Source organism: Vulpes lagopus, chromosome 12, assembly GCF_018345385.1.
Source record: "Vulpes lagopus strain Blue_001 chromosome 12, ASM1834538v1, whole genome shotgun sequence".
Classification (NCBI taxonomy): Eukaryota; Metazoa; Chordata; class Mammalia; order Carnivora; family Canidae; genus Vulpes; species Vulpes lagopus.
Genome location: NC_054835.1, coordinates 69,847,483 through 69,863,866, shown reverse-complemented (window position 1 = coordinate 69,863,866; position 16,384 = coordinate 69,847,483). Strand labels below are relative to the sequence as shown.

Below are 16,384 nucleotides of genomic sequence, written 5' to 3'. Positions count from 1 at the left end.
TACCTATTCATGTCATTTGACCATTTTTCTGTTGACTTGTCTGTCTTATGGATTGGTACGAGTTCTTTATTTCTAGGATAAGTTTTTTATTGGATTAAATATTGAAGGTATCTATCCTACTTCTTTACTATTTTAATAGTGTACATTTATTAAGAAAATTTCTTAATTTCAATAGTCTATCTTGTCAAACTGTTCCTTTATGGTTTTAAGTAACTTTGTCCATCCCAAAGCCAAGAAGTTATTCTTGTATGTTTTCTCCTATAAACTTGATTGTTTTAATCTTTACATTTAGGTTTATGCATGGTATATGATAGGATTCCTGGTTCATTTTATTTTCCATATTGGAAACCCATTTTGTCAAATATTATTTATTGAAAAGACTATCCTTTCCCTATAGTAATGCACTAGTGCCTTTGTTGTAATTCAGGTGAGTGTTTATTCGTTCATGGGTCTGTTTTTGGACTCTTCTGTTCCCCGTCTATTGTGCTGGTTTTATATTCTTCTAATTGCTATAACTTTAAATCCTCCAATTATGTTCTTCACAATTACTTGGTTTTTTTGGTCCTTTGAATTTCAATAAAAATTTTATACTCGACCTGTCAGTTTCCTAATAAATATATAACCTGCCTTATAGTAAGCAAGTTTTAAAAAAATGGTAAGCGCATTTAATAGTGTTACTTAATATTATTATTGACTAGCTTAATATCAAATCTACAGAGCAAGTTGAATATATTGGACATCTTTCAATATTGAGAGTTTCAGCACCTTAACTACTACAGTACCTCCATGTATTTAAGCCTTTTAAAATTTCTCTCAGAATTTTATTTTGGGTGTGGAGGTCGTATACATCTCTGTTAACTTTTTAGATATCATAATGATATTGTGGTTATATGTTTTTGTTAGTCTTTGAAATTTATAGATTTACACTAGGGTGTTTACAGATGCAGTGATACAGTTTGGGGGTTTACTTTTAATAATGCAAAGGAGGGTGGGAAGGAACAGAGAAGGACCAGAATAGATGTAACCAGATTTACCATCATTTGATAATTGTTGAAAATGGATGGTATTTGGGTTAATAGTTATATTATTCTTTTTACTTTTGTATACGTTTGAAATTTTTCATAAAACCAGGTTAAAAAAAGTAATGACTATAGCAGGTTGAAAAACAAATATATAAGACTTTAGAAGTTCATTAAAATACTAAAAAAAATTCTCACAGGCATCAATCAAGTCATGGAAATGAAAGAATCAACCATTTAATGTTTTTCTGCACAGATTATATTTCAAGATTTTATTTTTATGTGTGTGAGAGAGCTACTGGCACATGAGTAGGGGGAGGGGCAGAGGAAGTAGCAGACTCCCCACTGAGAAGGGAGCCTGATGTGGACTCCCTCCCCGCCTGGGATCATAACTTTAGCCCAAGACAGATAGATGCTTAACCAACGGAGCCACCTAGGTGCCCGATTATATTTCAGGAAAACCAAATAGTTAAGAGGGAAAGTTTACCTTTATAGAAGAATCACAGCTGATAAGAAATGCTGAGAAAATAATAGATTTAGAAAACTCACCACAGTGCAACTTCTAATGAAAGAATAGATCTAGATGATGATCAGTCAATAACTACTAAAGTCACTAGGTGAAAGGTCTGTTGGGACATGGGTATAATACAATTGGATAGACCAAGATGGAGTAAGCCTAATTCTTTGATTAGAACTAGAAACTCCTATTGGAATAAAAACCCCGACTCTTTGAAGACTGGAAATTAATAATAGGCAAATTGAGAAGGAAAGTCATAATTTGAAGTGTAGCCTGTATAATTGTGAGTGTACCATTTTACTCTTTCCATGATCCAGCTTTGACCAAGTGGTAGGCGGAATTGTGGAACTGCACAGTGGGTGTAGCAGTTAGCAAAAACTTTGAGAGAAACCCCTCATTTCTAGCAGAGGGTAAGGAAGAAGGGGATCCGCTTTTTTTTTTTCCTTTTTCTCTCTTAAGCCTGCCCTAAGATTATCTCCACTTCTAAATTGTGCTGTCGTTGTGGCACTAGCACTTAAAACTGAAAGAAAAATAATTTCTCTCACGGGAGAAATTGAGAAAGGGACTGCTGAAAACTGCAGCAAGCTGGGAAAATCCAGGAGAAGAGAGTTGAGAGGAGATTCTCTGATTGTGAATATGAACCCACAACGGTCCTACCTTACTTATGATCATGCACAGAACATACTTAAAGAAACACAAGAAGGACTTAGAGAATTTGAACTATGATACAAACCACTGTTCAGATCCAGACTTGCATTTGAGTGTTGCATGCAAAGGATAGACCCAAATAACACAGTAAAAGTAAAGGCTTTAAAAACCAAACTGACATTCGAACTGCTACCCCAGAAGGCAATACAGAACTTACAGTCTAAACTTCAATAAAAAAATCAAATTATCCTGAAGGGGTCAATAGCATCTGGAGTTTTATAACCTAATATTCAGGTCTAAGATATAATCCAAATTTTTGACATACCAAGAAATAGGAAAATCTGACCACTTTGTAAGGGAAAATACAGTAAATAGATGCCAAACCTGGGATGACACAGTGATGGAATTATTAAAAAAAGGCTTTAAAGCACCTGTTATATCTGTGCTCCTTGAGGTAAAAGTGAATACTCTTGAAATGAATGGAAGCATAGTTCTTTGAAAAATAGAAATCACGTAAAAGAATGAAATGGAAATTTCAGAACCAAAAAATACAATATATGAAATACAAAATTTAAGGGGCACCTGGGTGGCTCAGTGATTGAGCATCTGCCTTTGGCTCAGGTTGTGATCCTGGAGTCCTGGGATCGAGTCCCACCAGTCTCCCCAGAGGGAGCCTGCTTCTCCATCTGCTTGTATCTCTGCCTCTCTCTCTCTGTCTCTCATGAATAAATAAATAAGATCTTTAAAAAAAAATACAGAATTCACTGTCTCGGCTCAGCAGATAGAAAGATAAATCAATAGAAATCTCAAATCCTGTGTCTTCTTTATCAAGGGTATATCTCTGTGCTGTAACACTTGTCAGGTCCAGGTTGCACCTTGAGAAACCTGGTCATAGGCCTTCTGGCTCTGAATTAGTATGCCACGCACACATCCTCTTTTGTCATTAATTACTCCTATTCATGCTACTGAGACGATTTGTCTGTGCAGTGTGAGCCCTATCTCCCTTCATACTCCACAGATTCAGGTGGTGTCTTGATCTGCTATTTTCTAAGACCTTAGCATTTCAAGTGAGGATCCAGCAATCAGTTTAATCCGATTTAAAAAATAATAGCCAACTATTACATTTATTTCAAAATTGTTTATTTATATATTTATTTCAAAACTTTGAAGGTAAATAAGGGATAGAGAGAAAAGTGCAATGGGTAGCATATATATGATTCATACGGCAAAATCTTACAAGGTAAAGGAGTAAATTTTATCTTGAAGTGTAGATAAAATGATTATTTTAGTGACGAAATACTGTATGGTAGTTCTGAATATTCTGTAGTTCAGGATGCATCTAAATATACTTGAACTAGGTTTCAGATGGTTGTGAACTTGCTTGGCCTACTTGGCTACACAAAAGCAACCTGGCAGTTTACCCAAGTTTTAATACATCAAAACAACTGCCTATTTTATAAAGTGATTATACTGCAAAAAGTTAGAGGAATACATGTGGCCTTAAGAGTTGATATATTTTATTTTTAGTGGCATTTTAAATGGGTCTGGTGGCCTCATTAGTGAAGTATATAAAATGTTAAGACATTGTCATCGTATTTGTACATATTAGTTTTAAGTTACTAAATCTCTTACGAGGTAGCCCTAAACCTAGTATTTTCATAATCCTACTTAATAATCAAATTTCCTTTTTTTTTTTTTTTAAAGATTTTATATATTTATTCATGATAGTCACACAGAGAGAGACAGAGAGGCAGAGACACAGGCAGAGGGAGAAGCAGGCTCCATGCAGGGAGCCCGACGTGGGATTCGATCCCGGGTCTCCAGGATCGTGCCCCGGGCCAAAGGCAGGTGCCAAACTGCTGTGCCACCCAGGGATCCCAATAATCAAATTTCCTAACAGGTTCCTGGAGATTTTTTTAGCACTAATGAAATTCTGTACTTCTTCTAGGTTGATATAATTTATTAATTCATTCTTGCCCTCCCTTTCTTCTCTATCCCTCTCCCTCTCTCTCTTCCTTCCCTACCACTCCTATGCATCTCAGAAATGTGCATACACCCAGGGGCACCTGGGTGGCTCAGTTGGTTAAGCAACTGACTCTTGGTTTCAGCTCAGGTCCTGATCTCATGGGTTGTGGGATTGAGCCTTGCATCAGGCTCCATGCTCATAGGAGTCTGTCTGGATATTCTCTCTCTGCCTCTTCTCTCTCTATCTCAATTAAATAAAATTTGAGGAGAAAAAACATTAACATACACTTTTATTTTTAAGATTTTATTTATTTATTGACACACACACACACACACACACACACACACACACACACACAGGCAAAGTCACAGGCAGAGGGAGAAGCAGGCTCCACGCAGGGAGCCAGACGCGGGACCCGATCCCAGGTCTCTAGGATCACACCCCAGGCTGCAGGCGGCGCTAAATCACTGTGCCACCGGGGCTGCCCCACTTTTCTTTTTAAAACAGGCCACTCCACAAAGGCTTGGATTTGATCAGTCTTCTTTGGACACCTGTTTGACACTTAATAAATTATGTTTTGTTTTGTTTTAGTGCAGTATATAGCACATGACATAGTCATCCAAAAGGGAAAGTATACTTTCATATTCATTTGGACATTAACTTTTGCCATCCAGAAAAAACAGACATAGAGCCTCTTGCTGCCATATAACAAAAAAGTTAGGCTTGAAAGTTGCAGTTGAAATCCTGGAACACGAGTTATCAATTATTATCCATGTTATTTTTCAGTTCCCTTGAAGAAACATGAAAGAAAAAGATAGCTCAGAAGTTACAATACTTCAATAATATAATAGAAAAAAAAAGTTACAAACTACCTAGCATGGTGGTGTAGTCTTTTATCCAGTGATCAAATAATATTCACTAATGTGTTGTCTTCCTCAAAGATACTTAATTTTGTCTTCACCAAAGAGAGACTTCTTGGGTCATGGAATGTGGTAGGCAGAATAATGATCCTTCAAAGATGTCCATGCCGTAATTCCCAGAACCTGTGACTATGTTAGGTTAAATGGCAAAGAGGAAATAGGGTTGAGAAAGTTATCTTGGATTATCTGGGTGAGCCCAGTGTAATCCGTCACTACAGTCTGTATGATAAGAGGGTGGCAGAAGAGATGGCAGCTTGAGGATATGCCTGCTGCTGGCTTTGAAGATTGAGCAGGAGAGCCATAAGCCAAGGAAAGTGAGCAGCTTTGAGAAGTTGTTAAGGCAAGGAAACATTTTTTGCTAAAGGTGCCAGAAAGGTCACCTTTAGCAGCCATAGCCCTGCTGACACCTTGAGTTTAGCCCAGTGAGACCTGTATTGGACTCAGATCTGCAGAACGGGGAGAGAATATGTTTGTTTTTTCATTCCATTAAGTTTGTGGTAATGTGTTATAGAAACCATAGGAAATTAATACATGGTATGTCCATTTAATTTTCCACCAATGTGAATTTTACATACTGATTAGTTGAATCCTGGTATAACAATAAGATTTCCTGTGAATGTCAATTCTAGTTTATTAAGAAGTTTTTTGTGTTGATAATTTGTTGGCATTGATGAATGGACCTTTGTTTACCCAGGGGTAAACTACCTCATGGGAATGGTGAGAAGTTGATTGTGGCTGGAGAATAGGGAGTGCATAGAGTGAAGGTGAAATGGGGGCTGAAAACAGAGAAATAGAATGAAGCTAGAAGGGAAAATAGGTACTATGCAGTGTGGCAAGAGAACTGACCTTGGTTCCCTTCCACATGTTCTGTAATATTTGTATTAGTGCCTAAAGTATTAATAAATGCTGTAAGTTGGAATTATAAGAAGTGTTTATTAGTATGACTTGAGCTATGTAGAGTTGTAAGCAATCATTGCATTTTGCCACAGAATGTCTCATGGAGTGGCTTATCCATATGATAAATGTACCCAAGTAGGCCTCAGTCTGATCTCTGAAAAAGGAATAAGATGCTCCTATATTCTGTGGACCATATCAGTCCATCACATGAATAGGGAGCTCAGGCATTATTTGAAGAAATACATTAGTTGAATCATTAGAATAGTCTTGGGTCCTACTAAGAAAGTTAACTAATTTTTTAGTGTTTGTTTATTTAATGAGACTTCAAAAATACTTCACATTTAGGCCTTTGAAAGATGAGAGTTCTGGTATCGTTTGTTATTTGTCTTGAGCCAGAATCTTGTCTGATTCATAAAAATTTGGTTTGGGGTGTGTTTCTTGTTCTTACTGTCAATGCTCAGTTAAGTTGGTCTCCGAGACTGCTATATAGAGTTAAGAATGTTTTCATTTTGCTAATATTTTACATCCATTGTAGAGGTAGGATAATGTTCCCATTTAGTACTAAGTTAAGAACTATTTAATTTCATCTTTACTCATACATTAAACAGTTAATTTAAAAAGTATTTGAATCTTTCTTTACAAGTTAAAATTGTTCTCTGAGGAATAATTATCTTTTTAGCTGTAATACAAACATTGAGCACTCTGCAGAAGCAAGTTAGAATTTTTCATAAATGTTGATAAACGTAGTTGAAGATTGATGCTTGGATTTTGTGTTATACCAGTCAAATTTCAGCACTACTTTTAATTAATGTTAATAGATCCTTCAGTCCCAGAAATATCTGGGATATCAGTTTTAACTAACCTAAATTCCAAAGTAGGTCAGTGGGTCAGTAGGTTATTAGATTAAAAAAAGATTTATTGTAGTCTCCATTTTTTAAACTCAGGTTCCTGAGTTAATCATTTTAAATTAATAATTTAAAGATTTTTAATAATTAGATGAAATTAAAAGTGTTTTCTTTAAATTATGTGCACAGAACATGGAAAAATAGTCTCTATTACTCTTACTTTGAAACAGTAACATGTTATTTTGTTACTCCTATTTTGTTTTCTGGAATGGATAAACATGTATTTTATGTTGGACAATTAAAATAGAGAAAGGCAGCACTTAAGTTTTTTGGTTATAATAATAGTGCATGTTCATGGGAGAAATTTTAGAACGTACTAAAGAAAAAATTTTAAAATTCATAAGCTACTTAGGAATAACCACAGTTCTACCTTTGGCTCATTTGGATTTATGTTTGATATATCTTAATGCCACTGATACTGCTATTAGATGCTTGAATTCTTTCTAGCTTTACTAGATTGTGCATAATAGTATAATGAATATAAAACTTTGGAAACACCTCTGATTGTTCCTGTTCCCTTTTTTTCTCAAAGTAAAATTACTGGGTCAAAGAATATAAATATTTTCAAGCAATTGATACATCTTGCCAAACTTTTTTTTTTTTTTTTTAAGATTTCATTTATTTTTATGAGAGGGAGAGAAAGAACGAGCACAAGTTGGGGCAGGGGCTAAGGGAGAAGCAGATTCCCCACTGAGCAGGGAGCCCAGGCAGGACTCTGGGATCATGACTTAAGCCCAAGGCAGACGCTTAACCAACTGAGCCACCCAGGTGCCCTTCACCAAACTTTTTCTCACAAGCTTTTTTAAAGAAAGGGATATCCAATTTACTTTCTTAAAGCAATGCTGTTTTTTATCTCCTTCACCAAAGGTATCAAACTCTTTATTATTTAAATATAATGGTTATTTTAGACTTATCTTGTCTGCACTGCAATATCAGCATTGTCAACTTCTCAAAACCTCTTTTCCTTTCATTTTAATGACAGCTAATCTTTCTTGGCTTTCTTCTGTCCCTTTGATCCTTTGCCATCTAGTTGATACTTTTAACACTAATCATATTTAAAATTCATTTGCTGTTTTCTGTGTACTGTCCCAAACATGTAACATATTTAATCCTTGGAACTGCATGTACCTATTATTTTCTCCATTTTAAAAATGAAAGAAGTAATGCGTAGAGATGAAGTGATTAGTCTGAGACCCACAGTTAATAAAGGGACTGAGCTGTAATGTGTACCCAGGAAATCTGTTTTCACAGCCCAGTTCTTTTTTTGTTTGATTCTTATGTAAATTACTTAAAATTTTTTTGTTTTATTGAAGTATAGTTGACACAATGTTACATTAGTGTCAGGTGTTCATCATAGTGCTTGGCCAACTCTATATATTATGCTGTGCTCACCCTAAGAGTAGCTCCCATCTTTCACCATATGACACTATTCCAGTACCACTGACTATATTCTTTGTGCTGTGCCTTTTATTTCCGTGACTCGTATTCACTCTATAACCAGATGCCTGTATCTTCTCCTTCCCTTCCCCCATTTTGCCCATCCCTTGACCTCCACCTCTGGCAATCACCAGTTTGTTCTTTGTTTTTATGGGTCTGTTTCTGTTCTTATTTGTTCATTTGTTTTGGTTTTTAAAATTTCAGATGTAAGGGATCCCTGGTGGCGCAGTGGTTTAGTGCCTGCCTTTGGCCCAGGGCGCGATCCTGGAGACCCGGGATCGAATCCCACATCGGGCTCCCGGTGCATGGAGCCTGCTTCTCCCTCTGCCTATGTCTCTGCCTCTCTCTCTCTCTCTCTCTCTCTCTCTGTGACTATCATAAATAAATAAAAAAATTAAGACCAAAGGGGGAAGGGGGGGAGGGGGACGACGACACTGACCAAAAGAGGAGGAGCACCTGGGTGGCTCACTCAGTTGCGCATCTGCCTTTGGCTGAGGTCATGATCCCAGGTTTCTGGGATGGAGACCCACGTAGGCACCCTGCTCAGTGGGGAGCCTGCTTCTCCCTCTCCCTCTGCTACTCCCCCTGCTTGTGTTCACTTTGTCAAATAAATAAAATCTTTAAAAAAAAAATTTCAGATGTAAGTGAAATCATATGGTACTTGTCTTTCTCTGACTTATTTCACTTAGTTTAATGCCCTCTTGGTCCATCCATGTTGTCACAAATAGCAATACTTATGCTAAGTACTGTTCCATTTCCCAGCACCATCTATTGAAGAGACTGTCTATAACCTGTCCCCCTTTGTTTTAGGTTAATTGACCATATATGCATGGATTTATTTCTGTGTTCTCCATTCTTTTCCATTGATCTTTGTGCCAGTACCATATTGTTTGAATAACTATAGCTTTGTACTATCTCTTGAAATCTGTGATTATGATATTTTCAGTTTTATTCTTTTCTCAGATTGCTGTGGCTCTTTGTAGTCTTTTGTGGAACAAATGTTGGTGTTATTTATTCTAGGACTGTGAAAAATACCACTGGTATTTTGCTTACACTGAATCTGTAGATTGCTTTGGGCAGTACATACATTTTAACAATATTAATTCTTCCAATTCATGATCATGAATATCTTTCCATTTGTTTGTGTCATTTTCAATTTCTTTCATTAATAAAGTTTTCAGAGTATTCACAGAGCTCCTTTTTTTAAGTTACTTGCTCTGCCCCCTTCCTATTTTCTTAATCTTCTTCCGGTTTCTAAAATACTAATTTTTTTTTAATTTTTATTTATTTATGATAGTCACAGAGAGAGAGAGAGAGAGGCAGAGACACAGGCAGAGGGAGAAGCAGGCTCCATGCACCGGGAGCCCGATGTGGGATTCGATCCCGGGTCTCCAGGATCGCGCCCTGGGCCAAAGGCAGGCGCCAAACCGCTGCGCCACCCAGGGATCCCTAAAATACTAATTTTTAATCAAGTTTCAATCTTAGTCTGTCTTTTTCTTATTTTATGTTTTTTCTAGAAAATCCCATCACTGTCTTTAGTTTATATATTTATGTTGATGACTTCCGATTTACATTTTCATCCTGTGTTCTTGAATGCCAGGCTCACTTCTAACCACCAAATGGATGTTTCTCCTCTTGCATATCCCTTAGACATCTTAAACACTACATGTCTAAAACTGAATCCATCATCTAAAGTATATGTGAGGTATCTGTAACGGTGATTAAGAGCACAGTTCAAGCTAAACTATCAGCGTTCATAACTCAGCTTTATTGCTGACCTTACTTGGCTTACTTACAGTCTTTGTGTTTCAGTTTCCTCATCAGTAAAATGGAGATAATAATAGGTAACCTCATATGATTGTTGAGAGTCTTAAATGAGAGAAAACTTTGAGGAATGCCGGACACATAGTAAGTGTTCAATAAATGGTGGCCGCTGCTTTCAACGTCATTACCTCCCACTTCCCTTCTAGGTTTCCTGTATGTTTCCTATGAGCCTACAGAGAGGTCCAAGCCAAAATTTGGGTGATACTCTCAACTGCTTCCTGACCCCCCCCCCTTCTGATTATTAATCACCAAATTCTGTCTAGTCATCTTAGTATCTATTAAAATTCTTTTAAAAAATATTTTATTTATTTAGAAAGAGACAGAGCACTCAAGTGGGGGCTGGGGCAGAGGGAGAGGGACAAGTAGACTCCCTACTGAATGAGGAGCCCTATTGGGGCTCCATTCTAGGACCCCGGGATCATGACTTTGGCCAAAGTCAGATGCTTAACTAATTGAGCATTAGTTCTCAATGCTCAATGCCCCCACTTACTAAAATTCTTATATTTCTTTATATAACCTCTGCCTCTGCCTCTATATTATTTTGCCTGAACCTATAATACCTTACTTCTATTAGTCTTAACTGTAGTTTTGCCTGATTTTCTCCATTCTCTATATTGTAGCCAGAATGATATTTCAGAAGAACAAATCTATTAATATCACTTCCCTGCTAAAAACTACTTCAGTGTTTTCATGTTGCCATTGAGGCCCAGATGATTTTTTTTTTAACCTTCATGTGGCCTTTCATGATATATACTACCTATCATTCTTGTCTCTTACCACCAGTTTTTACCACACCCTGTCCCTAGGTTTTTGCTGTGTAATCTTGAACTACTTGCAGTACCCTAAAATCTTAGTTCTTTCTTGTGTCTCCAGACCTTTGCATATACCGTTCTTTTGGCATCAAAGTTCTTTGTCTCAAAAAAAAAAAAAAAAAAAAGACAAAAAAACAAAAACAAAGTTCTTTGTCTCTTGGCCTGGTGAATTTATTTATCCTTCGAATCTCAATTTAGGGACTACTTCTTCTAGGAGGCTTCCTTAATAACTCTGTGTCTAATAACTGTATGTATTCAGAGTGTTTTGTGTGTACCTCTGGAAAGTACCTCAAATGCAGTTGCTGTATCTGTTTTGTCATTTAAAACTACCATTAGCGTAGTGTTAGACAATTGTATTCATGCTCAGTAAATATTTGCTGGATGATAAATATATGAAATATAATTTTTAAGGAATCACTAGTATTCATAACAAGTTTTTAGTTTAAGTTGTTTGATTTCTAGCCAGGAATAATTTTACATTTATTACCCATTTGTCTTCTTTGTGCTTCATTTAGTTATACTTTTTGCTCATTTTAGGGGGTTGGATTTTAACCTTTTTCTCAATAACTTCATTTATTTATTTATTTATTTATTTATTTATTTATTTATTTATTTATGATAGTCACAGAGAGAGAGAGAGAGAGAGAGAGAGAGAGGCAGAGACACAGGCAGAGGGTAGAAGCAGGTTCCCCTAAAGGAGCCCCATGCAGGACTCAATCTTGGATCCTGGGATCAGTCCCTGAGCCGAAGGCAAGATGCTCAACTGCTGAGCCACCCAGGCATCGCTATTACTCCTATTTTGAAGGAACTCATGATTTAGAAGAATATTGCCAATAAGAATGTTAAAGTGACATTCCACTTCTGCAATGAAAACTAGTTAGAACATAGTAATTCCTAATTTTCCTTGTCAGTGAAAGAATATTGATAACTGAAACCGACAGGTTTATGAAGTTTACCACACCAAAAATTTTAAGTAAAATTTATCCTAATTACCTTCTTGAAGGTGAAAATGAAAACTAAAGTATGCATGCATGTACACACACACACAGAAAGTAGGGAGACAGTGGAGAAACCAAATATGAATCAGCCATATGTGAATAGTTGTCTCTTCAATAAATATATGTAAAGATGAATATCAGTCACTTTTGGGTCATGCCTTTTTTATATTAGCTGATGTAGAGACTTCAGTGAAGGTAATTCATATATGTTCATTCTTAAAGCAAGCATTTGATTTAAACTTTCATCAGACTTTGAGTGCTTTTGTATAAAGAACCTAGGTTTGGAACTATTGAGAACTAATTCACAGGAAAACTATTAAATAGTAAATACTGTGGCAACCTCTGTATAGTTGGTGTTATAATGCTTTAGATCATGTCATTAATCTGTACTATGGTTTGTTACAGGAAAAGACCTAAGAAATTCTTTGTTGTTAACTAGTTTCTTCAATTTATTAAGTACCTATAATCTCTAACACAGAGCTTGAACTTCTGTTGATCCTTAAATACTTACTGACTTAAAATGAATAATTGACAGCCTTAATCTAATTTATTGTACCTTTATTTTTCTGTAATTTTTTTACTGTAATAAAAACTCTAATTGAAAAAAATTATCCTACCTTTTTTTTTTTTACTTTAAAGTTCCTAGGTAAAAAAAATAAAAAAATAAAGTTACTAGGTAAAAATACACTTGTAATTTAAACATTACAATTTTAAAAATTAAAGTGACACTTTTAGTCACTTTTAATTTAAAAAAAAATTATGGGAAAATGAAAACAAGTAACAGAGTCCTCACAACAAACAAAAAAGGGAATGGTCTGAAAAATCAACAATCCTTGGATGCATAAAAGAGAGGGGGGCCACAGGGAAAACCTGATCACAGGGTAATCTCCCCAAGATTGGAGAGTCAGGCAAACACAGAAAGTCATAGACTTTACAAGCTGAAACTACCTGAAAAACCAGTGCAGAATCAGCACTGTAATTGACAAATTGCCGGAGACTCACTATGGGTAACTTTGACAACTTAAAAACTCCCAAGGGGACCTAGTCATAGGGAGACTTCAACAGTAGCATAAGATTTACCTCTGGGAGCTTAACCAGGTTCCAACAGTGAATATCAGAAAAATCTCCACTTGCTTCCAGCTGGTGTAGAGAGAAAAGAACCATTTTGAAATATACCAGAGCACTCTGTTCTTAACATGACCTACCCTTAGGAAAAACTAGTTAACCAGAGTCTAACTGATCTGGAGGCAAGGAAGTACCAAATGCCTGCCTACTCTAACCATCTTAGTTTACCTAAAGAGGGAGAAAAAACCCCAAGAAACATTGATGAAGTTCACAGTCCAGCTGCACACGCTCACTAAAAGACTGAGACCTAATCCTGGACTGTAGAATGCTCCACTCCCCCACACCTCACCACCACATTACTAATGGCCTGTTTATAGCAATTCCTTTTACCTAGTACCTCATGTCCAGCAATCAAGAAAAAGTTATAAGGCATACCAAAAAGACAACACGATTTGAAGAGACAGAGCGAATATCAGAGCCAGACATGGCACAAGGATGTTGGAGTTACCAGATAAGGAATTTAACTATGATTAATATGCTCAGGGATCTAATGGATAAAATAGTATGCAGGAACTAGGTGGGAAGTGTAAGTGGGGAGATGGAAAGCCTAAGAATGAAGGTAGATAAGGAGTTAAACATTGTACCAGAAATGAAGAATACCTTTGACAGGCTTATTAGTAAACTAGACATGTGAGTCAGGTACCTCTGAGCTAGAGAATATCTTAGAATCCTCAAAAATGAAAAACAAGGACAAAGACTGAAAAGAAAATATCTAGGGATTGTGTGACAACTACAAAAGTTGTAATATGGATGTAATGGGAATATCAGGAAAAAGGAAAGATTTGAAATAATAATAATAACAATTTCCCCAAGTTAATGTCAGACCCCAAATCACAGACCCAGAAATTTAGAGACCATCAAGAAGGATAAATACCCCCCCCAAACAATACCTAGGTGTATCATTTTCAAACTATAGAAAATGAGATATAAAGAAAAAAATCCTAAAAGAAGCCAGAGGAGAGAAACACCTTACCTAGAGAAGAACAAAGAATTACATTTGACTTCTCCTCAGAAGTGGTGCAAATAAGAAGAAAGTAGAATAACATACTTAAATCATTGAGAGAAAAATTCACCAACCTAGGATTCATTTTCTTCCAAAAGAAGAAGAAATTATTCTTCCAAAATGAAGAAGAAATACTTTCTCAAGCAAATTGAGGGAATTTATTGGTGGTAGACCTACCTTGCCGGAGATATTAAAAGAATTTCTTTAGAGAGAAGGAAGATGGTATAGGTCAGAAACTTGGAAGTTTGTAAAGTAAGAAAGAGCATTGACGAAGGAGTAGGTAAAGCTAAAAAAAAAACAACAAACTTATTTTTATTCTTAATTGACCTCACATAACAGTTCAAAATAATAGTAGCAAAAATGAATTTGATTGTGTATACAAACATGAACGTATGCTTATATATAAGTGAAATGAATGACAATATTATAAGGGATAAGAGGAATAAGGATTATTTGGTTATTCTAAGGTATACTACTTGTCAAGTGGCATAGTGTTTATTTGAAAGTGAACTTGGATTAGTTGTAAACGTATACTGTAGGGGTACCTGGCTGACTCATTTGGTAGAGCATGTGACTTGATCTCAGGGTCATGAGTTCAAGCCTCATGTTGAGGGTAGAGTTTACTTAAAAAATATATCTATGTGTAAAAGAAAGAAACTTTAAAAATGTATGTTGTAAACTCTAGGGTACCACCTAAAGAATAAAAAAGTAAAAACCACTAAACCACTAAAAAAAGGGTAAAGAATAAGAAACCTAACCAATATGTTAAGAAAGGAAAGAATAGGAATCCTGTAAACTGCTCAGAAAATCATGTAAGATGCTGAAAATGGCAAAAAGCAGGGTGAAAGACAAAGGTGGGAGCAAAGAACAAGAGCAATAAATAGAAACAATAATAAATATGGTAGATATTAGTCCAGCTGTATCAATAATCACTTTGAATGACAGATTGTCAGAGTGGATTAAAAAACAAGATCCAACTATGTGTTGTCTACAAGAAACTCACTGTAAATATAAAGGCATATATAGATTAAATGGATGGTGTGAAAAGACCATATAATATGAAATCTGCTCTCTTAAAAATTTAAGTGCATGCAGTATTGTTAACTCTATACATTGTTGTGTAGCAGATCTCACACTTTTTCATCCTGTATGATTGTGAAGCTCTATATCCTGATTTTCTGAATCAGCAATTCCTGATTTCCCCCTTCCCCAAGCCCCTCACAACCACCATTCTGCCTTCTGCTTCCAAACTGAGTTTGGCTATTTTAGACACCTTATGTAAGTGAAATCATGCCTTATTTGTTCTTGTGTGATTGGCTTATTTTACTTAGCGTAATGTCCTCAAGATTCATCCATGTTAAGTATGAAAGGATTTCTTTCTTTTTGAGATTGAATAATATTCTGGTGTGTGTATATATACCACATTTTCTCTATCCATTCGTCTGTCCATGGACCGTTTAGGCTGTTTCCACCTGTTGGCTTTTGTGCATATGCTGCAATGTTCACTTCGAGGTCCTAGGAGTACAGTGATCTCTTTAAGATCCTCTTGTTCCTTTTGCATAAATACCCAGAAGCAGAATTCCTGGATCATATGATACTTGTATTATTAGTTTTTTGAGGAATTTTTTTTCTGTTTTCCACAGCAGTACTATTTTACCTTCCCACCCACAGTGAACAAACCAATTTTTCCACATCCTTGCCAAAATTATTTGTTCTCTCTGTGTTTTTGTTGTTTTATAATGGCCATTCTAACAGGGATGTGATGATATCTCATTGTGGTTATGATTTGCATTTCTCTTTTGATTACGGATTTTGAACATCTTTTCATATCTATTGGCCATTGATATGTCGTAGAAGAAATGTTTAAGTCATTTGCTTATTTTTTAAATTGGGTTATTTGTGGGTTTTGATGTTTTGCTGAGTTGTAGTTCTGTTTGTGTTTTGGGTATTAACTCCTCATCAGATAATCAGATACTTTCTCCCATTCCATAGATTACCTTTTAACGCTGTTGTTTCTTTTGCTGTGCAGAAGTTAACTTGGAGTCTTACTTGTCAGTTTTTGCTTTTGTTTCCTTTGCTTTTGGTGTTCATACCCAAGACTTCGTTTCCAAATCCAGTGTCCTGAAACCTTCCCCTTTGTTTTCCTCTAGGAGTTTATATTTCAAGTCTGACATTTAAGTCTTTAATATATATTGATTTGATTTTTGTGTACAGTATAAGATAGTGTCCATTCGGGCAGCCCAGGTGGCTCAGCAGTTTAGTGCCGCCTTCAGTCCAGGCCTGATCCTGGAGACCCGGGATCGAGTCCCACGT

The 16,384-nt window shown here is 36.1% G+C and overlaps 1 protein-coding gene across 8 annotated transcripts in view; it reads left to right on the top strand.

Moving 5' to 3' along the window:
* Positions 1-16,384, top strand: part of CLOCK (clock circadian regulator) — a 132,982-nt gene that overhangs the window by 33,104 nt on the left and 83,494 nt on the right. The gene's annotated exons all lie outside the window — the stretch shown is intronic.